Raw genomic sequence first — 22,147 nt, forward strand, 5'->3', positions numbered from 1 at the left:
TCAGCACCAACTTTTAAAATAGGTAGCTTTTTTGTAGTTCCAAGGAGGGGGGAGGTATTCATTTATCATGTGTCCTAATGCTGAAAGTGCAGCCCTTTGGGTTTTGGCTTTATGAAGGGAAAGTCTCATGGTAGACCTTAAATCTTGAATTTTGCTTTGTCCTTTGTGCCCCTAGTCCTTCTGGGCTATGAAAACTGAGCTAACCAGAAAAGGCAAGTTCAGCTTACTTTGGTTTCCAATACCTACCTCCTTACCTCTGCAGCCATGTTCTCACTAGGCCACTTCTAAATCTCTTGACTTTCTCCAGCCAGACTTGATTTCTGTTTGTTCCTGAAACAAACTACCATTCTTCCTGCCTTGGTGCATTTGTATATGCTGTTTTTTCTGCCTGAAACATTTTGCTCTCTCTTTACCTAGCTCATTTCTACTCATCCTGTAGCTTTCAGCTTAAATGTCATTTTCTTGAGGAAGCCTCTGTTCATCTCAGACTCAGTCAATTCTCACTGTTAAATATCCCATGTACTTTTGGCCTTCACACTTGTGGTTGTTTAATTATTTATAAGTATCCTATCTTCCTTGCTTAACCATAAGCTCTGGAAGAATAGACTCTGTCATGTACACTGTTGTATTACCATAGCACCATGACTGGTACATGACCAGTAATCAGATATTTATTGTGATTGTTTGTGATAAAGTGGGTGCAAATTAATTTCATTCTGTGACTTCCATATCATTAGTTGAGACATCGGGGTCTCAATTAGATGTTGCAGAAACAAGGTTATAAGTCTTTCCAGAAAAGAACCACAAAGGAGCACTTCAATTGTGGTTGTGGAAATATTTTTGCAAAAATTGAAAAAAGAAGCCTTGTTCCATGTAATTTTAGCAAAGAGGGCTTTGATTGCCCCAAACGAAATACTTGATTGCGACAATTCTTGTGAGCAGAAGGAGTTCAAGAAAAAAATTAAAAGCACTTTGCATTCATAAAAATTTTTAGTCAAGAGAGAATTATATGGAGTATTTTCCCTTGAGAAATGTGGGCAATATTATTTTTAATGTAAACACTCAATATTCTTGGCAGAGTGAGTTAAAATGTCACTTGAAAAAAATCTTGAAAGGAGTGTTTATTATTTGGGTATAATCAATGAGCTGAGTAACTGAAGGGAACGTGTAATTTAGGACACCCTCACTTAAGTTTAACTGAAATGCATCCAGATGTACTCTTAAGTTCTGAAACTTGAATGACTACAGTAATAAAAATCAGGGCCAAAACAAAATTTAAAAAATTAAAATTAAATTTTAAAAAATCAAAATTAAAAAAATCAGGGCCCCCAAAACAAAATTTTAAAAACCCATATATGGACAACTTCCATTAAACTGAGTAAAGGGAAATTATATGAGAAATGGGAAAATGGATTATTTCTGCAATCTTTTGATTTCTGTACCATTACTTTATATGTTAAACCATCTCAGTGGCTAACATAAGCAGAAAAGGAATTGTCTGGAGGAACGTTGAGTAGTTCATGGTTTTGATGGTAAGGAAGGGGGTTGAGTGAAGCTAGATAGCCAGAACCACATCTAGAGTCAGTTCTGAAACTGCCTGGTTAGGGCATCACTGTCATTGCAAATAAATGCTGGATACCACCCCAGAGATTGCTGCCATTGTGTCACCAGACTCTGGGTGTCATAGGCACGAGGGGGATGAATTCTGCTTAGTCTGTGTAACTCAGTCCTGATTCAAAGTCCCAAGTAAGAGCATCCAGTCTACCAAGCTTGGGTCATGTTCCCTTCTTCTAGGATGAATGCAGGGGTGGGGTAGGGTGGGGGAGACCATGTGGAAGGGCAGAAGGCAAGCAAGTATCTGGACTTTCTGGCCCCTGTAGTAGGAGAAGAGATCCTGCCACCCACAAAAATTCCCAAATGGAAAATTCCCAAGCAGTATAAGGAAGGGAGGTGAGATATTGGAAAGCCATAAAATTCTAAGTAACTCATTATGTACGTCCATCTTTTGGAAACACAAGGAGATGTAGGAGAATGTTGCCCTAACCAACAACTATTATTCTACCATTTCTACAAATGTAGGCAGGAGGTCACTAAATTATCAATCACTTATTTTAAACACACCAACACACAAATTGATCCACTGATTTCTTTTTTTCTAATTTACTATTTCTATTGAGAAAGGGAAACATTTTTCTTTGTTCCAGGTTATATAAAGGAAGTAGTCATGTTTCATTAAACTGCAACCATAACACAGCCCCTACTTACCTCAGAGGATAAATCTGACAATAATGTGTGTGTGTGTGTGTGTGTGTGTGTGTGTGTGTGTGTGTGTTTAAGATCTGAGCGAGAGACCACAAGCAGGGGGAGTGAGCAGCAGAGGGAGAGGGAGAACCAGGCTCTTGGCTGAGCAAGGAGCCTGATGCAGCACTTGATCCCATGACCTCGGGATTATGAACTGAGCCAAAGTCAGATTGAGCCACCTAGGCGCCCTGATAATGTGTTTGATGAAGAAGTTACAATGGAGAGAGGGCAAATTTGGCCATACAGAGAGCCATGAAGTCTTATTTAAAGACCCTTCTTCTTTCTTTTTCTCCCAAGTAATCTCTCCACCCAACGTGGGGCTCAAACTCATGACCCCAAGAACAAGATCACACGCTCCACTGACTGAGCCAGCCAGGTACCCCACAGGACTCCTCTGAAAGTATGCTCTCTGATCGCCTCCTGCTCAAAGAGGGGAGCTAGTTTGGGGTATTGCTCTCCTCCTTACATTGGTTACTGAATGTTCCTTTTACTTAATCTGATATTCATAAATCGAGAAAATCTGCCCACCTCTGAACTCAGTTTCACGTTTAGTCTCATATTGTCATCTATTTATATGACAATTAGTCATATGTGATTCCTTATAAACAGTATATCTGTGCTATTGTTGTTTTAGAAAATAATTCCTTGAAAGGCAGGAGTTCTGTGTGTTTAGTTAATCATGTGTAACACCAAACATTGGTCATTGCATGTAAGGCTTTTAATGCTGCTGTTGAACATAAGAAAAATACTTTCCCTGATTTTGGCAAGTAAAACCACTCTTCATATAAGACAGGGTTGGAAACAACAGTCTAGGGTCCAAATCCAGCCCACCACCTCTTTTTTGTCTGTTTTGTACCTTAAGTTTTATTGGAAGACAGGCATGCTCATTTATTTACATTTTGTCTGGGACTGCTTTCCTGCTACAATGACAGAGCTGAGTAATTGTGGCAGAGACTGTATGGCCTGCAAAGCCAAAAATATTCACCATCTGGCTATTTACCAAAAAAGCTTGCTGACCCGACCCCTGATACACATCAGTGGTCCTCACCTCAGACAATAGGATAGGATCACCTGTCAAATTCAAAAAATGAAAGCTCCCTGGCCCCACAATAAGACCTCAAATCAAAATCTCTAGGGATAGAGCTGGAGATATAAAGTTTTTAGAAGTTCACGATGAAACTGAGAATCATGGGCCTAATGCAACACAGACTGAATATTCATCTTCAGTGAAGTATCCACCATAGGGACAGCTTCCAATCTGGTTCATGATCTGCCCCAAGTGGCAGAGCTCATATTTAGGTGTACAGGTATGTATGTGAGTCAGTATGTATTTATTTTTAAAGATTTTATTTTCTTTTCAATATTTATTTTTTAAAGATTTTATTTATTTGTTTGAGAGAGAAAGAGAGAGAGCGAGCGTGCAAGCACAGGGGAGCAGGAGAGAATCCACCTACTGAGCCAGCCAGGTGTCCCAACCCAAGCTCATCTTTAATCCCTAATCTCTTGGAACATCATAAGGAACTCTAAAGACTTCCCCTGAGTCCAGATCCTAGAAAGTAAGGCAGGGAGCAAAAGAAAGTTCCTCCCCATCTTGCTTAAAGGAAGGATTTACACATGAATGTCCAACTTCGTTTAACTGGCTAGTCTTGACATGCGGAGACATATTGAACATATTATATTTGTGCTAGAGGATATCATTTGGTTACAAAATGTATTTGACCTCAATATATTTATAGTTGCTTATTTAGACAGAATTCTAAATGAGGGTCAAATCATGAGCTCTATAAATCCTTTCGTATTATTCTTGAGTCTATTCAAGTTCTATCTGAATAGACTAGAATTTTAGTTCTGTTTTCCGTTAACTCTTATTGTGGTATGGCTCAGATAATTTTGGTAATCAGCTTTTTAAAATTTCAGTATCCTATTTGTTGTTGTTAACTTATACTGAAAGAGCATTGATATTTTATTTAAAGAGTAATTAGAAAAGCTTCAGGCTCAGGGCACCTGAATGGCTCAGTTGGTGAAGCATCTGCTTTGGGCTTAGGCTGTGATCGCAGAGTTTTGGGATTGAGCCCTGCAATGTGCTTCCTGCTCAGCAGGGAGTCTGTTTCTCTCTCTCTGTGTGTCTCTCTCAAATAAATAAATAAAATCTTAAAAAGAAAAAAAAAAAAAAAAGAATGGAGCACTTGGGTGGCTTAGTCATTAAGCATCTGCATTTGGGTCAGTTCATGATCTCAGAGTCCTGGGATCCAACCCCACATCCAGCTCCCTGCTCAGCCAGGAGCCTGCTTCTCCCTCTCCCACTCCCCCTGCTTTTATTCCCTCTCTCACCGACTCCCTATCAAATAAATAAATTTTTAAAATCTTAAAAAAAAAAAAAAAAAGAAAACCTTCAGGTTTACTGAATAAATCTGAAATTGTGCATTCATAAGGGTGACTTTTATTAATAATTATTATATTCTTAAAGTGGGCATTTATTATTGTTATGGCCTGATTTGTGTCCCTTACCCCTAAATTCATGTTACAGTTCTAATCCCTAGTACCTTAGAATGTGACTGTATTTGGAGACAGGGCCCATAAAGAGGTAATTAAAGTAAAATGAGATCGTATGGGTAAGCCTTAATCCAATATGCCTTGTATCCTTATAAGAAGAGATTGGGATACAGACAGATACAGAATGAACACAATATGGCCAGCTGTAAGCAAAAGACAGAGTCCTTGGAAGAGACCAAATCCTGTAATACCTTGATCTTGGACATCCAGCCTCTGGGATTATGAGAAAATTTCTGTTGTTTAAGCCACGAGTCTGTGATATTTATTACAACAGTCCTAGGAAGCTAGTACGATAATGAAATCCAACAAAACTTCAGTAAATTTCACTAAGTGAAAAGTGAAGCTGCTTTCTCTTGACCCTGTTTAAACTACCTCTTGCTTGAAAGTAGTCTGATGTTTCTTTCATAGAGGTGTTCTGTCTACTTTCACCCCAGAATAAGTCACTAAAGGTCAGCTGAAGTTCAGAGATGCTCAGTGTTGGGGTGAAGTCTTTCATGAAGTCCTTCATGAAGACCAATTTGTTTTCTAAAGATCTATCATAGCCACTAACTCGGGAAACAAACTGGTGAGCCCCGGCGCACTTCAGGTCCGAACTGCTCCATCCTGGAAAATCCCAAGGGGAGATAAATTGAAAGCACAGGTCCTGGCTGGGTTTGCCAACAATGTTGCCAAACAAACTCCGATAAACTTGTCTCAAGAGAAGCCAGTAAGTCAAGAGATGAGAGTCTCGAAAAGAGGAAGAGATAAATTTATATGGGTGTGGGCAGCCTGGGGATATGGCTTAAGTCTGGACAACTGACCTCCAGCAAGATGGACATCTGGAGTTTGACAGAGAGAGGTTCAGAGGAGTGGGTGCGAGAAAGCAGGCAGAGAGCATGTGGTCACTGGTGGGGTTCAGTGTGTGTTCAGCTCATGGATCATGGGCAGGGAAGGGGGTATGAGGGCATATGTGGGGCATGGTCTTCTAGGCATTCCCATTGCCATCATGGCTTTTCTGGTTGGATGGGTGAGAGGTTCTGGGTCCTTGTAAAATGCCTTCATCAATGCCTCCAGAAAGTGTGATAAAAAATAACCATAAGGGGTTTTAGTTAGAGCACGACTTAAGCTGTCTGGTCGGCTTCTGGTTTTTTTTGTTTTTGTTTTTTTTAAAGATTTTATTTATTTATTCGACAGATGGAGATCACAAGTAGGCAGGGAAGCAGGCAGAGAGAGAGGAGGAAGCAGGCTCCCAGCCGAGCAGAGAGCCCGATGCGGGGCTTGATTCCAGGACTCTGGGATCATGACCTGAGCCGAAGGCAGAGGCTTTAACCCACTGAGCTACCCAGGCGCCCCTCGGCTTCTAGTTTTAACTGTTTGGATCTAAGGTTGAGCAAGAGGGCTTGCTGACAGGTTCAGAAGCCATTTCAGGAGGGACTCAGAAACATCAGTTTATTTAATTCTTTATGGATCAAGCCTACAAAGACCGATCTCCACAAACCCCAGAACTGGCTTGGGCTACATCTGCCGTGATTACTTTGGATCATTACCCTACATCAAGGGCAACAACCCCTGGGGTCTAGTTTGCAGATGCTGACTTGGGCCTGCTTTGGGACTGATCTCTAAAGGTGAAGGGTAGGTCAGAAACTATTGGTTTCTTCATATTTCCTTAGTGTAATTGCTTGGAATGTCTTCCTCTTCATTTATTTTCTAAGAGATTTATCTTAATGAATAGTGGTGATAGGATTGTTGACTGGGGGAAAGGGTAGGTTATGGAGAATCTATGTATGAGGGAGGTGTGGGTGGGGAGAATGAAGAGGACTCACTCGGACTCCCATCCTTACTTTACCTAAAGCACTCCGGAAAATCCAGGTGACTCAGCTCTAGTGTTATTTTGTGCATGTGTCTGTGTTTGAGGATGTCACCCCCTCTCCCTTCATAAATCATTTACATTGGAGAGGTCTCGACTTCTAGCAGTACATTAACCAGGTTTTTTAGTTAATCTAAACTCCATTCACAGACATTTGTGTTTCCTCTTCCTTATCCTTCATCCACATCCTGCCCTGAACTGATAGCTATTATATTTCTATGGCTCTGGGTACACATCTAATATCATACATAGTTATTTTTACCTGTCAAAAGGTAGTTTCTGTGACCTTAGAGTGATGATTCCTACTAATTCTTTCTTTTAACTTTCATAGAACTTTATACTTTCTATGTAATTATGACCCAGTTTATTTTATACTCTTGTTGCTTATACGTGTATTTTACTGTATTGCTCTTACTAGATTTTCGAAATTCTTTAAAGCGGGGACACATGACTTATTCATCTTTGTAGGATGGAATAGCCCTTCTCGTTCTCTAACCCCCTCCTCAATACTATAATATTTATCTATAAAGAAGGCATTGGGTAGATATTTGATCTATCCAAACGTTCTTCGTCTCTCTTTCCTATAAGTTGGTTTGTATCTAAAAATCTTTTCTAGTTTTAAAATAAACAAAGCCTTAGGCTGACAATAACACATCCCAGAGTTTTATTTAAGCATGTGCTAGCTTAATCACACTGCATAATTTGTCTCAAAAAAAAAAAAAAAGACAAAAATCAAAGGAAGAACAATAGAGGACAGGCATATCAGAAAATACATTGAAAAAATTCATAAGGCATTATTTTAATTGATTTGTGATCTAAAAACTAGCATTGAGGTGCCTGAGTGGCTCGGTCAGTTGAGTACCTGCTTTTAGCTCAGGTCATGATCCCAGGGTCCTAGGATCAAGTTCCTCTTTGGGCTCCCTGCTCAGTGGGGAGTCTGTTTTTCCTTCTCCCTCCTGCTTGTGCATGCGCACTCTCTCTCTATCAAATAAATAAATAAAATCTTAACAAAAATAAAAATAAAAATTAGCATTAATTTTGTTTACAGTTCATGCTGAGAGCAAAAATGTATTTGATGACTTGTTACCCTCATTTGACTGATGAAAAACTAAAGACTATAATGACATAAACATAAAAGGAATTTTTAAAAATCATTTGAGTACTTACTATGTGAACTGTTTGAAGTCCTTTACATGAAATGACTCATTTAATTTTCATAGTATACCAAGGATGGAGGCCAGGGCAGCATCTAAATTTCTAGGCATTCTAAAACAGAATTGTATAATAAAATACAAAATAAAACTAAATTGCTTAAGTTGTGTTAAAGCTACACAGTGGTGATTTCTAAGCACAAATGACTATAAAACACCTAAGTTGTTTGTCTTTAGTAATACACTCTTGATGTAGTGTCTTAGCTCAGGAAAGTTCTCAAACACTATTTCACTGGATTAATACAAATAGCTGGATTAAAACAAATTATACAATTTTAAGTGTTTGAAACTTTAAAGACATATATGTGTGTGTGTATACATTAATTTCAACATAACTTTTTATTTTTTAAAATTTTTTAAAGGTTTATTTATTTATTTGACAGAGATCACAAGTAGGCAGCGAGGCAGGCAGAGAGAGGGGGAAGGGAAGCAGGATCCCCGCTGAGCAGAGAGCCCAATGCTGGGCTCTATCCCAAGACCCTGAGATGATGACCTGAGCCGAAGGCAGAGGCTTCAACCCACTGAGCCACCCAGGCGCCCCTCAACATAATTTTTAAAATCTTATTTATATTACCTCTCAACACACTGAAAAGCAAAAATCTTAAACAGCAAAATCGGTGGTGGGGGGAGGTCTTAGCTCACTAGCTAAAATTCTTACCGTGTTATTAATTTGGGAATAAAATCCAGAATCTCTATTTTTTTTCTTGCCAAATAACGATATTACCTTTCTTCTAAATAGGCACAGTCTCAAGGAACAAATTATTCTCTGTAATTTATACATTTACCCTAAGTGGGGAGTTCAAAGCATATAAATGTTTCTCATAGATTAGCTTTTATTGTAAACACCGAAGTAATTTTCAAAGCTGCTTTTCTCCTTTTTCTGCCAAATGTTTCTGTTTAATTATATTATTAAAGTGAATTCTGGGAAGCCCCTTGGCTTTAAACCTGTATTTAACTGAAATATTAATGAAATAAAAATAAATTTAACTTTAGCATCCTATTTTATAAGAGAACCTTGAGAGGGATTTACCACTGAGGTACAACTATTCTTAAAGAAATTATATTATCTAGGTTGCTTGTAATGGAAGTTGGGTTATTTGCTTCACCTAAACAGGGAAGTTGGCATGTTTGCCTAGCAACAGCCGCTAAAACCTTCTGTTGTGGAAGGTTCCCTAGGAGGGATAAGAAGGGAGGAGGAGGAAAAACAGGAGGAGCAGATTAATGTTTTTCCTAGCAGGGGAATGAGGTCTGCCTCATTGGGGAAGAAAAGGCTATCCCAGAAATAGATATCCTTTAGATTAGCGTACACTAACCTAATCCCTCTGTGATAGCTAGAAGTTAGTTGTAGGATTGCGGTTACTACTCAGAAGGTTGAGGGAAGGTTACAGATTCGGCCCACTTCAAAGGGAGTTAACTCCAATCAACACGAGGGCACCAATAGGTCTTCTAAAAAGAAGCTGAAATCTGAGTGGCAGGAGGGTGACAGCGACTAAAAAGACCGGCGCCCAGAGTTTAGGAAGGTGTGTGATCTGCATTTTACAAATAATATAAAAAACACTGTTATAACGATCGAATTTTTGGACTTAAAGGCAGGAGCTTCTCTACATAAAGGACTGTTCTTGGTCTTGGTGAGGTCTGCCGTGAAGAAAGGACAAGAAAGCGTATCTGCTCTCTTGGCCAAGACCTGAAGCAAAAAAGAAAAAGGGGGGGGTGGGGATAAATGCAGAAGTACTAACTGGGTGTTTATGTGAAGACCACCTCTACTCTGGACGGTTTATCTTGAAATTAGGACTGTGTGATACGAGAGGAATTCCGTTTCTCTCCCTTCAAAGCACGGGTTTGGTGAAGCGCGCTTGTCTGGAAGGGGTCTCCCGCTTCCCCAAATCAAAATGGCTTCTTTTCCAGAAGGGAGAAGAAACTTTGTCATCGCAAGGTTAGCTTTGAGATCCAGGAACTCTTCCACGGGCCGAATCTTTCCGTCCCCCCCGGCCCAGACAGCTCTCAGCGTTCCCTTGGGCCTGAGGAGACATTTGGGGGCAGTGAGTGTCCAGGCCCTCGGGCGGTCTCGCCGCGCGGGGGAAGCTGAACTCTCTTTGGGAGTCGGTGAGAGCGGTGTCCAGGGCCAACCTGGTGGGACCCAGAATGCGGACGACGCGAGATAAGAACAAATTCTTTCGGGGGAGGCTGGGGGAGGGGGGAATGTGAAAAGGAACCGGAGTAGAGGGACGGGAGCTGAGAAAGCCTAGGGACGAGCGAATGCGGGGTTCGATGGAAACGTCAGAAATTTCCCAATCCTCCCTCGCCGTCTGTCTGGCCGCTCGCCGCTGGGCGCAGAGGCGCTGGTGGGGGAGGGCCGGCGGACCGCGGGACCAGTTCGGCGGCTCCGGGTGTGGGTGCGCCCCGGGGGTTGGCGGGGAGCGTCGCGGGCCTCCCTCCCGGGCGTTGGCTGCGGGTGACTCAGAGCTTTCCTCCCGCGCCCGCCCCGCCCCTCCCATCCCCTCCTTCCCTCCCTCCCTCCCTCCCTCCGTCCCTCCCCTCCTCGCGCCCCGCCCCCCGAAGGAGGGGCTTCGCCCTCGTCCCCGCCCCAGTCTCCGGGGCGGCCCGGAGCCCGAGGAAGAGGAAGGGGACGAGGACAACGAGCGACGGGGCGGAGGAGGAGGAGGAGGAGGAAGAGGAGGCCGACCAACAAGATGGCCCCTGCTGCAGGAGCAGCCTCAGCAGCAGCAGGTGGGAGGCTGGAGGCGGCGCTGGCGGTGGCGACGGCGGCCGTGGCCCGGCGGCCTGGGACAGAGTCAGAGTCGACGGTGGCGGCGGCGGCGGCGACGGCTGCCGCGGCAGTGGCGACGGCCGCGGGGACTCGGAGCTGAGAGGAGCTGCTGCTCGGACCAGCGCGGTGAGCGAGCGGCGGGCGGCGGCTGCGAGGGGAGCGCGGGGCAGCAGCCGGCCTCGGTCGGGAACAATAGGCAGCCGCGGCGGGGGAGAGGCCGTCCTCGCCCGCCCTCCGCCCCTCGGCGGTAGCGGCCGCCGCCCCCCCCACCCCACCCCCCGGCCTCGGCCCAGCCGGCGGCGGCGGGGCTTGTCAGCGCCCGGCGTCCTTAGGCCTCAGGCCTCCGAGCGCGGCCGCGAGGGCCTCGCCGGGTGGGTAGGCCGTGGGGAGGTGCGGACGCCGCCCCGGCCGAGGAGAGGGCGCGGGAGACTTCGGCCGGAGGGAGGGGGCCAAAAGGCGCCCAGCTCGGCGGTTACTCCGAGGGCCTCGGCGGGCGGAGAGTGCGCGCAGGAAATGCTTTTTGGACCCCCCCGGTCTGTGGGGGTGGGGAGGTGAAGGCGTCTGTAAACTGGCACCGCCTCCGCGTCCCTGCACTCGGGGCTGCTCCCTTCGCTGACCCCTTGCGCGCTCCCCTTCCTCGACCCTGTGGGTTTCACGGTGTCTGTTTCCGTGAAGCTCCTGGAGATCGGGCCAGATGGTCTTCTTTCTTCCTGATGGCGATAGGGGAATCGTGTATGCGGGTGTCTTTTTAAAAAAATTTTACGTGCAACAGCAAGAAACATGCGAGGTAAAACGCGATTATCGATATGGGCTGGGGAGGGATGGAGGGCCAAGGGATGTTCTTAAAACATCTCTTGGCATCAGTTCCCTCTCAACATCAGTTACGACCACGTCCCGGGTGAGAGTGAAACAAGGGCTCTTTTGGAGCAGTAATAATATAACTCTTGACATCCCAGAATAGTCCATGAAACTGGAAACAAAGCCACTAACTGGCAACGCGAAGACAAATGGTAATGTTTGAATAGAACTTTTCTTCAAACGAACCGTTTTGAATTATTAATGTGCCGCATAAGAAACAACAACGTTAGCCCAGAATGGACCCAATGAAGCATTTTCTTCAGGAGAGAAGTGGTTCTTCTCCAGGCTAGAACTTCTTGTGGCTTGTCTCCTGTTCTAATTTTTGCCTTTCAGTAATTTGTTCTAAGACTAAACCTTTCCTTTGAGTTTGAGATGTGATTTCTAAAGCAGATTTTAATAAGATTTCAAAACTTTTTTGTAACTTTAAAAAACTACAAACAACTGTTCTCTTTTGAGGGTTTTTAGGCTTTTGGAGGAACAGCTCTTTATTGCATTTGCCCTCCGGCAGTGGTGCCTGTAACTTCAACAGTTAACTGCGACTACTCCTAAATTTAATTTTTCGAGACATCTACCTCGTGCATTTCCAGGTGGGGGGGGGTTGGGGGGGGTGATTCAAGTTATTTCTATTCCAGTTTCTACCCAGGTGTGCAGAAATTTATATTAAAAGTGTTTGGATGCATCCAGGAAGATTGCTTTCGACTATTTAATGTTCAGTTGCGAGGTCCACCTAGTTTGTGTTCTTAAAAGGAAGATTGAAGATGCCAGTTAATATCTTTCATCCATTTTTAGGGTAAATTTCTGCTTAGAATTGTCTGTGTTGTAATTCAAAACATTTTTAGGTTATGTGAAATTTGAGTGGAGCTAGTCCTTAATTCTTTCAGAAGAATTGACAGTAAATACATTAGCACTTGAACAAAAATGGAGGTTGAAGTATCTTATTGTTGTTTAGGTTTGAAATAAAGTGGAAAAATACAAATAACTTTCATTTTATGCCTAGCATAAATAATGTAGATGTTTTGACTTTAAAGTGATGGGGAAAGAACGACTTTAACATGGCTTCAGCAAATGTGAATTTTCAGGGAGTAAGTTTCAGAAAGGACACTTCTTTTTTGAAGTGCTGAAACCCATAAATTTTTTTTTTTAAGATTATTTATTTATTTATTTATTTGACAGAGAGAGAGATCACAAGTAGGCAGAGAGGCAAGCAGAGAGAGAGAGAGAGGAAGAAGCAGGCTCCCTAGCAAGCAGAGAGTCCGATGTGGGACTCCATCCCAGAACCCTGAGATCATGACCTGAGCTGAAGGCAGAGGCTTAACCCACTGAGCCACCCAGGCACCCCAAGAAACCCATAATTTTTTTAACGCTTAATTTTCTTGGGTCAGCACAAAGTGCACGTAAAGTCTAGCTTGTAATGATGCTTATATTTATGTGTGACCCTAAACCTATTAGAATGTACAAGTTTGAGAATTTTAAGTGGTTAGTTTGCTTTGTTATGAAAAGAAACCTCTCTTCTTGTTGTATGAAGGACTGATTTGCCTCATACTTAATAACATTTCCCTGAAAACAAAAGAGATTTTTTTTTTAAGATTTTATTTATTTATTTGACAGAGAGAGATCACAAGTAGGCAAAGAGGCAGGCAGAGAGAGAGAGAGGAGGAAGCAGGCTCCCCACCAAGGAGAGAGCCCGATGCCAGGACCCTGGGATCATGATCTGAGCTGAATGCAGAGGCTTTAACCCTCTGAGCCACCCAGGCGCCCCAAGATTTTTTTTTTTTTTTTTAAACATTTTTATTTGTCAGAGAGAGAGAGAGAGATTGGGAGCGCACACGAGCGTTGTGGGGACAGGCAGGCAGAGAGAGATGCAGACTCCTGGCTGAGCAGGGAGTCTGATATGGGGAGGTGATCTTAGGACCCTGGGATAGGGATGAGCCAAAGGCAGACAGGTAGCCAATTGGGCCACCCAGGGGTCCCCAAACAAAAGATTTTTAAATGTTAAGGTTTTGTATTTGAAATTGGGTGTTAACAATTTATGGTTTGGGTCTGGGTCCCTATTTCTGTTTAATGTTGAAAAACCTTTTAGAGACTTCTGGTTTTAATAGGTGTCAAAACTCTTTTAAGATATCCCTGTATCATCATATTTTATCAGTGTTTATTCTGATAATTTCAGTTTCTCAGGTAATATTTAAGAATTTCCTTGTGAGATTTTGGAATCATAGCTTAAGAACAAGATTTACATTTTCTTGGTAATATTAAAAGTTAATATATATGATTAATTTGAAGAATCTGAGTTTTTTCTACCTAAAAATTTTATAATTTTTCAAAGCATCTTTGTTGAATGAGTAAAAACATTCACATTTAATTCTCCTATTTAGGTTATAATATTGGTGGTATTGTTCTCACTTTATATATGAAGAATCTGAGGCTAGGAGAAGCTATGTCACTAGCAAAAAGGCCACATAATTAATAGGTAAAAGAGCTTACTCAAACCCAGGTCTTGTGGACAAATTAGATGCTTTACTACTGCCACCATGTGTCTCAAGGTTTAACTTTGAAGCCTTTCCTATGTTGACGGATTTCCTTGTTTTGATCAGCAGCTGTGCTTTGTAATGCTGTACTTGCCTTTAGCCCTAATATCTTTCTATTAACATTATTTATACACTGCCAAATACTCACTTCTAAGTTTGAGAAAGTATTTATTCATGTGAATTACAAATGAAACACTTATTTTTGCTTTTAGTAAATTTAAATGTGGTTGATCTAGAAACTCATACCATTTACATAGGACAGATTTGTTGTATTACTGTAATCGTTTCATGGCTGTAATTTGCTATGTAAACAGTTGCTAAATTGTGCCTGTGAAATACTTCATGGAAATTTAAAAATGCTTTTAGTAACATTCAGGGATGCTCAAGTTGGGTCAGCTAACATTTGAAATTCTCCATTTATAATTTTTTAAGGCCATAAACCATTTAGAGTTCTGCACCATTTTTTCGTCTCTAGATCTTGGGGTTCAAAATGGAATTCTCTGGGAGGCTAGGCAGTCTACTCTTGGATATATCTTGAGAGTGGTTGGCACTCAACACAGTGAAGAATACACTGATAAATGATCCTTGTTTGGTGGATACCTCGGAGCAAGATGTTCTTTGGCAGGGTATACTGACCTGCTTTAGCTTTGGCCCTGTCAATGCTCAGGAGTTCAGATATTCTTTGGGGTTAGATTCAGATGTATTTAAATTCTCACATTGGCCTGCATCAAAACAGTCACAGTAGATTTCAAAATCAGCCTGTTTTTGTAGGACGTTTTTGGACGTTTTTGAAGACCTTGTTCTCTTGTTTAATCCTGGAGTCTAGGCTGGATTTGGACTAGCCATGGAGGTTGTTACGCCCTAAGAATGATTTTGTCTGGCGTAATACAAAGGAATTTTTCTTATTCCAACGTTTCTTAGATTCTGTGTATTTTTAAGTGAGCAGTTTACTAATCCTAAATAATGTTGCCTTATATCCCCAGGACATATAACTTTAGCATATTTATTTATAGCTGTTATTGGTCAGACTTGTGCCTGTTCACTTCTTATATAATATTCTTGTTTACCCTTTATGTAATTTAGGCACTTCTTATTAGTTCACAGTGTTTTCCTAATTGGTTGAGGTTTGGGAAAAGAATTTTTTTTTTTTTTAAGATTTTATTTGACAGAGATCGCAAGTAGGCAGAGAGAGGAGGAAGCAGGCTCCCTGCTAGCAGGGAGCCTGATGCGGTGCTCCATCCCAGGACCCTGGGACCATGACCTGAGCTAAAGGCAAAGGCTTTGGCCCACTGAGCCACCCAGGAGCCCCTGGGAAAAGAATTTTAGTAAAAAATTTTAGTTGACCTTTCGTACACAGTTGAGCTGACTGAAATTGTGACCTGCGGTAGAGGAGTGAATATTTTAAGGTTCATCTATGTTTTTCTTTGAGATTATTAACAAATATATGTCTTATGTCAGCAATATTTTGATGTTAAGCATTTTAGCACTGACGTTAGTACTCATCACACTGATTATTACTGTGAGTATATGGTAATAATTTAACTTGTAATGCATCTAGAAATCTCCAAGATCTAAATAGCATTTGAACATGGTGGCAATGTTTTTGAAGAAGAACTCTAAAGAGGCCATTGTATACATATGTATTATATGTATATTATATATACATTATATATATATCTATCTTGACATAAACAACTTTTTAATTAAGGTTCAGGTCATTTAACATAAAACTAGTAATTTTAAAGTAAGCAGTTCAGTAGCAATATAGTCACAATGTTGTGCAGCCACCACTGTCTTAATTCCAAAACCCTTTGATCACCCCCAAAGGAAACTCTTTACCCATTAGGCAGTTATGCCCCCTTTCACCTCTCCCCCTCGTCCTTAGCAAGGACCATTCTACTTTCTGTCTCTGTGGAATTAACATAAATTTATATTGAGTCAAGATTAAGAAGCAGTATTATGTATAATTGAAATGGTAGGAAAAAAACTTCAGGATGTGATTGTTAGGAATCAAAAACCACCTCATTCTTTGCATGCTTTTCTTGAGTACAGTAGGCAGACTGCCAGGGACTCTTTATGGAAGAAAAGTTGAAAGTTTTCTTTCATTTTGCAGTTTTAATTTTGATGATTCCAAAGGAGTTCTACTCAAATTCTCAGACTCATTTGTATTTCCTTATTGGGTTATGAGAATTAACTAAATTATGATGTTCTATACAGATAGGAGCAGCTAAGACGGACTTAGTTTGCGCTCTACAACTTGTTTGCCTTTTGGTTTCTCTCTCTCTTGTTTTTTCCTCCCCCCTCCCTTTTTTTTAGATTATATTGGAAAATGATCGTTAGGTTGAAATTTCTTGATCTTTATGAATCTGACTTTGTAATTATTTTACTCAGCTAATCTTTGAGAATATTCAGAGCTATAATTTACCTGACACTCTGCTTTTAATCACATGTAGAATAAGTATTAAAAACCTAGGTTTTGGCTCTTCCTGACTCCCTCCAAAAACATGACACTGTTACAGAACCAATTGATCTGTAGCATTTTTTGCTTGGTTTAGTTTATGGATTGAGGGAGAAAATTATTATTCTGGAATAATGTGTAATGCACTTTGACCTCTGAAATTTTATTTATTTTTAAAGTAATCTCTACACCCAACATGGGGCTCAAACTCAACAATCCCAGGATCAAGAGTCACACACTCTACCCACCAAGCAAGCCAGACAACCCTTTTTAAAAAAAAATTTTTTTCAGGTCACCTGGGTGGCTCAGTGGATTAGGTGTCTGCTTTCAGTTCGGGTCATCATCCCGGGGTTCTGGGATTGAGTCCCGTATCCAGGTCCTTGCTCATCAGGGAGCCCTCTTCTCCCTCTGCCTGCCTCTCCTCTTGCTTGTTCTCTTTTTCTCTCTCTCTGTCTGTCAAATAAATAGAATATTTTAAAAAAAAAAAAGGTTTTGTGGTTTTTTTTCCTTTTTAGTAATCTTTACACCCAAGATCAAGAGTTGCCTGTTCTTCCTGACTGACCCAGCCCAGTGCCCCAGACTTCTGTAAATTTAGGATTGCTTAATTTGAAGTTTCAGTTTCGGGCTTTGGAAATACTCTTATCCTTTTGTTAAATTCAGAATGGTACTCCCTCCCTGCCCCAATTAAATTGAAATCTTTAAATTTATGGTGATAGGCGCAAAACAAGTTTCATGTTATTAGTAAAGATTTGTAATGAATTACAGGAGATCTAAGTGAGGCAGAAAATTTTAAATTTTGATATTAATCTCCCTCTTCCCCCCGCTTTTTTTTTTTTTTTTTAAGATTTTATTATTTGAGAGAGAGAGAGAACACACAAGAAGGGGAGGGTGAGAGGGAGAAGCAGACCCCCGCCGAGCAGAGAGCCCGATGTGGGACTTGATCCCAGGACTCCAGGATCATGACCCGAGCCAAAGGCAGTCGCCCGACCAGGCACCCCTCCCTCTCCCCCTTTTTAAAATGTGGTTTTAAATATTCATATTTTCTTAGTTGTTTCCAAATGTCAAGAGTTCTCCATCAGACTTGAAAACACTCTAAAACAAGCCCTCAGCAACCTCCAGATTACTCTTGATATCCTCTGGCCATAATCTTGGGACAAGAAGGGCATATAAAAAGTCACTTCAGTAATAGCCCCTTTTCAAGGGAAAACTTCGTTATAAGGGCAACTTAAAAAGTGATGAGAAAGAATTACTTACAAATACTTAAAATTAAGTACTTTTCTTTAATAGGGGGACTTTTTTCAGAAAAGTATTAACTCTTTATAAATACTTCTGTATTTTTGTATATACCTCATTTATTTTTTATAGTAACATAGGAAAGCTAGTATACTAAAGTAATACATTTAATCATTGGGGTGCCTGGGTGACTCAGTCAGTTAAGCGTCAGACTCTTGGTTTCGGCTCAGATCACGGCTCAGGTCACAGCTCAGGTCACGATCTCCCAGTCCTGGGATTGAGCCGTAGTGTGGTTCCATACTCCATGTGGGTTTGCTTCACATTCTTTCTCCCTCTCCCTCCCACTTCATCCCTCCCCACCTATATTCGTCCTGTGTGTGCCTGCTGTCTCTCTCTTTCAAATAAATAAATTCTTTAAAAAAAACAAAACAGTACATTTATTGTTAACATCTTTAAGTGAAGTGATGTTTAGAGATCTATACTTAAAAATATGGCTTAGTGGAAGATTTGTGAGTGAAGTAGGATTATTGGATTCTTAGCTTTATTATGGAGCAGTAGTTCATCTCTCCAGGTCCCAGTTTAGAATAAGAAGTATACAAAAAAACTTTTGTTACAAGATTAATGAACCTGATCATCTGCACTAAGGCACTGATTTAGGTGCTCTCTTGGTTTGTACATAATTCTAATAAATTTGATTATCTGTTCTCTAATTCCATAGCAGATTAAAAGGTGCAAATTAGCTGTGGGAGTAGAGGCATTATAGGTAAAAGGGACAGGAAGGGGAGGGGTTTACAGAAAAAAACCATGTTAGCTTGGGGCCATTTAATACAGGGACAACACCTCAGTAGACTGAGTTTGTCATTATTTAATTATTATGCTATATAACTTATTCCTTTTTTTTTTAACCTATTCCTGGTGATAAATTCATTGTAGGAAATTTCAGTTATGTTCATAATTTTGGAAGTCATAAAAATACGTACAGAGTATATTAGAACACAGGCTTTGGAGTCCGATATCTATGTTCCATCTTTTATCACTTAAGCTTTATGATTCTTCATCTCTAAAATCAGAAATGATAATACCTTCCTTTATTTTTTTTTAAGATTTTATTTATTTATTTGACAGAGAGCGAGATCACAAGTAGGCAGAGAGGCAGGGTGGGGGGGGTGTAAAGTAGGCTCCCTGCTGAGCAGAGAGCCTGATGTGGGGCTCAATCCCAGGACCATGAGACCATGACCTGAGCCAAAGGCAGAGGCTTAACCCACTGAGCCACCCAGGCGCCCTAGATATACTTTCCTTTTAAAGATTTGTTTTGGGGGTGCCCCGGTGGCCAGTTAGTTAAGCAACTCAATCTTGATTTTAGCTCAGGTCATGAGACCTGAGTCCTCCCCCCCAGGCTCCTCCCTCTGCTCCTCCCTGCTGCTAGCACACACATCTGCATGGACATGTGCATGCATGCTCTCTCTCTCTCTCAAATGAATGAATGAATGAATAAATGAAATCTTAAAGATTCATTTTGAAGTTTAAAATGAGATAACATACATCTTCAGTATAGTACCTGATACATAGTACTCAGTCAATAAATAATTTTCCTCCGTAAATTCTGTTTAACAAAAATCATTTTAGAAAGATACTCATCTAGACTATTTGAAATCGTTTTGCTACTGAAGCTGCGTATAAACTTTGTGTAGTTTAGGATTAAATGTATGTGTATTTTTTTTCCTAAGGTTTTATTTTTAAGTAAACTCTACACCCAGTGTGGGGCTTGAGCTTACAACTCCGAGATTAAGAGTCATATGCTATATGCTATACAGTGAGCTAGCCAGATGTCCCTGTATGTGTACTTTTGAAAGTAGTGGTCAGAAATGAGATACCAGGGTTGCCTGGGTGGCTCAGTGAGTTAAAGCCTCTGCCTTCGGTTCAGGTCATGATCCCGGAGTCCTGGGATCGAGCGCTACACCGGGCTCTCTGCTCCCCTGCTCCCCCCCCCACCCCCGCCTGCCTCTCTGCCTACTTGTGAAATAAATAATAAAATCTTTAAAAAAAAAAAAAGGAAAGAAAGAAATGAGATACCATTCTCATTTTCTTCCCGTGTCAGTCTTTCATTGATATGGATCTGTGCTATTCCTTAACTAGCCATTAGCTACAAATGGCTACTTAAATATAAAATTTGTAATAGACTTAATTTTTTTAGAGCAGTTTTAGGTTTATAGGAAAATGTCCTGAAGGTACAGATTTTCCGTATACACCTTCCCCTTACGGTTACTTCTGTTAACATCTTGTACTAGTGTGCATTTGTTATAATTGATGATCCAGTGTTGATAAATTGTTATTAACTAAGTTCCATAGTTTATATGAGGATTCACATTTTGTGCTGTGTAGTTTCCTGAGTGAGATTGTCTTCTTTCACTTAGCAATGTAACGTTTAAGGTTCTTCTATGTCTTTTTGTGGGGCTTGATAGCTCTTTTTTTTTTTTTTTTTTTTAAGATTTTATTTATTTGTCTGAGAGAAAGAGCTTACACAAGCAGGGGGAGCAGCAGGCAGAGGGAGAAGCAGGCTCACTGTGAGCAAGGAGCCTGATGCAGGACTTATGATCCCAGGACCTGACCTGAGTGGAAGACAGATGCATAACTGACTGAGCCACCCAGGTGTCCCTAGCTCATTTCTTTTTACTACTAAGTAATATTTCATTTTGTGCATAAACTTAAGTTTTAATTAATTAAAATAAAATAAAATTTAAAATTTAGTTCCTCAGTTGCACCAGGCCACATTTCAGTGATTCAGTAACCACATGTGGCTAGTGGCTACCATACTGGAAACTGAAGACAAAGAACATCTCAGGAAGTTTTATTGAAGAGTGCTGATGTAAACTATCCTCCGAAGGTCCAGTTTCCTGTTTATGTTCACTCTCAGAGAAAACTTACTTCTTTACATGATCTCAGTTTGTCCTCAGGCCTACATTTTCTGTGCTTTGTTGCTTGTGTCACCGGCAGCCCTGAACTTTACATAATAAACTTTACCCCCTGAATGAAACAGTCTTACCAAATATTGTCCATTAATGGTTTCCATGATTTCTTATTAGAGTATCATCTTTTACTCCATTTTTTGGTGTTCCTAAAATCTAGAGTCACCTTTTCTTGTTTTTCTCTAAACCTTTCAAATTTATTTATCAAGGATATACAGGTCTCAGAGCTAATAAATGGCAGTATTGAGATTAGAATTTAGATCTCCTTAACCTAGTTCTCTCTTGGGCTCTGCACTAATTGGGGTTGTCTTTACAGTTGTGTTTGAAGTTACAATCACTTTTGAAAGAGGTCATTGGGAACCATTTAATTATATACTATCTAATTTTAAATAGTATATTTATAGTCTTAACTATAGATTTAATAGTTAAATTATTCTTATTCTTTAAATAATTAGAATCTTAAAGAAGAAAATTATCCCATTTAGCTGATTTCTTCTTATAATTCAGTTATGATGGGAAAATATTTTTGAGTATGAGTCATTTTCAATAATGAAAATTAATATCCACAACTAATTCTGAATTGGCTAGTAAGGGTGAATAGAATTTAACTGAACATTATTGGCATCCAGAATTCCGTGTTGGCACTTGGCTTTACACTTGGGTTCTATTCATACTACATTTTAATCTGTAAAATCCAAATTGGTTACCACATGAACTTGTATCTTCCTTAACTCACCTCGGTGAAGTTTCCAGAGCTTGAGAAGTGGAGAACCTTATGTCATTCTCTTTTGCCCCTTTTTTTTTTTTTTAAAGATTTTATTTATTTGACAAACAGAGATCACAAGGAGGCAGAGAGGCGGGTGGGGAGGTGGGGGTGGGAAGCAGACTCTATCCCAGGACCCTGAGATCATGATCTGAGCCAAAGGCAGAGGCTTTAACCCACTGAGCCACCCAGACCCCCCCCTTTTTTTTTTAAATAAATAAGCTATAGCTCTACTTTTGCTGAAAGTAGCTATATTGTGTTTGGTCTTGATTTGACCTTCCCTGTATCAGTATACAGTCATGCTTGCTCAAAAGGCCATTTTTGTGGAGATGTTCTGTTAAAGAGTCTTCCATATTTAAGTGCTGTACTTTGAAAAAAAAAAAAAAAAACCTTGGGTTTTAGCCTTCCTTTTGAAATGCTTTCCCTATAATTACTCTTTTAAAAGCCATGTTTTATGTGTCAAATTTTACATTAATTACCCCATTGAAAGAAGTTTTTGAACTGTTTTGATTAAACAGTTTTTGCTTGAATTTAGCTTTTCTTTAACTTTATCAGAGGCTTAAAAAATAAATGTAAGGTTCTCTATATATTTAGAAAATTTGAGTTATAGATTCTGTGGATTTACTCATTATCTGAGTCAATTTTTTCAGAAATGTGATTTTATTA

At 40.5% G+C, this 22,147-nt stretch overlaps 1 protein-coding gene across 5 annotated transcripts in view; it reads left to right on the forward strand.

Moving 5' to 3' along the window:
• The first annotated feature begins 10,703 nt into the window (after positions 1 to 10,703).
• Positions 10,704 to 22,147, forward strand: part of RC3H1 (ring finger and CCCH-type domains 1) — an 84,842-nt gene continuing 73,398 nt past the window's right edge. For all 5 annotated transcript variants that reach the window (XM_032317085.1, XM_032317081.1, XM_032317082.1 and 2 more), the window contains exon 1: positions 10,704 to 10,804. The gene's annotated coding sequence lies outside the window, so the exon portion shown is untranslated. The remainder of the gene's footprint in view (positions 10,805 to 22,147) is intronic.

Source organism: Mustela erminea, chromosome 17 (assembly GCF_009829155.1).
Source record: "Mustela erminea isolate mMusErm1 chromosome 17, mMusErm1.Pri, whole genome shotgun sequence".
NCBI lineage: Eukaryota > Metazoa > Chordata > Mammalia > Carnivora > Mustelidae > Mustela > Mustela erminea.